Genomic DNA, 1,246 nt, shown 5'->3' with positions numbered 1-1,246 from the left:
ACTTTTCGCAGCAACGTCTGCGAAACCATGCTGAACTACTCCGTAAAAGGGGCTATGTAAGCGGAACGCCTACCCTACCACAGCTAGAACAAGCCGGCAACAGAGAAAGATAGGCGACACTAAGACCAACCGTGGGTAGGCATCCAATAGATGAAGAGCGATGCTTTACGACCCGGAGAAACATCAACACCAAGGTTTCTCTCTAGCCTAAAGATCTGGCTGAAATTGATGACGAGATTCGTGGACAATTTTCCGGTGAATCCGACCTCTGGGCTATTAATTATTGTGTGTATAATGCAGCGAGAGCTTTGGCCGATGCGAACCGTAAAACAAAACCAACGGCTGATCATAAGACCAAAAGACGAATGCATCAACTTGCCATGAAGATAGGCTGGACAAGACAGTACGCGTCCCGCATTCAATGTGTGATTGACTACATCACATCTAGCAGGAATTTTACCGCCAAGGTTCGAAAGTTCGAGCGTGAACTCCGGACCCGTTATCACACACTTAACAAGTCAAAGCTGCTGACCATCAGGCAGCACATTGTTGAGAGAATACGGATACTGTCTGTCGCTAAGAGAAGTCTAGAGCGGAGGGAGAGGTGGGTCAGAGAAAATCAACAGTTTCTCTCTGATCCATCTCGACTCTTCAAAGACCCTCCAGTTACTGTCGAACACCCACCCAAACCAGAGGAGGTCGAAGTATTTTGGAGAGAATTCTACGAAGTTCAGCATAGACTGGGCGAAGACTCAGAAAATATAAATAGCTTCAAGGAATTATGTGTTGCCCTCATATGACCTGATAAAGAATGCCCACCCATATCTATCGAAGAGGTGAAAAAAGTATTAAGATGGATGAAGAACTATCTCGCAACGGGACCAGATTGTATCAAAACCTTCTGGTGGAAGAAGTTTTCTTCAACCCATCAGCATTTGGCCCGTATTTTCACCTTAGCTCACCCAAAGAACTACAGGCTAATAACTTGTCCGAACATGCTTTATAAGCACTATTCCGGCGGGTACTTGTGCGGCTAACCTGCAGATCGAAAGTACAAGGTCACTCATGTATTTTACATGGACGATCTTATGATCTATGCTAAAATCAGAGAGCAACTGCATCTAGCTCTGGGGATTTTTGAACGATATACAGTCTGTCAAGTTAAAGCGTGGGTGGCTTTAATCGCAGTCGGTAAGGTGTATCGACATGATTTTGGTGTCAAAATATTAAGAAGAGCTCCCTCTTT

The sequence above is a fragment of the Belonocnema kinseyi genome, chromosome 5, assembly GCF_010883055.1.
Source record: "Belonocnema kinseyi isolate 2016_QV_RU_SX_M_011 chromosome 5, B_treatae_v1, whole genome shotgun sequence".
NCBI classification, from domain to species: Eukaryota; Metazoa; Arthropoda; class Insecta; order Hymenoptera; family Cynipidae; genus Belonocnema; species Belonocnema kinseyi.
Note: the sequence above shows the minus strand (reverse complement) of the source record.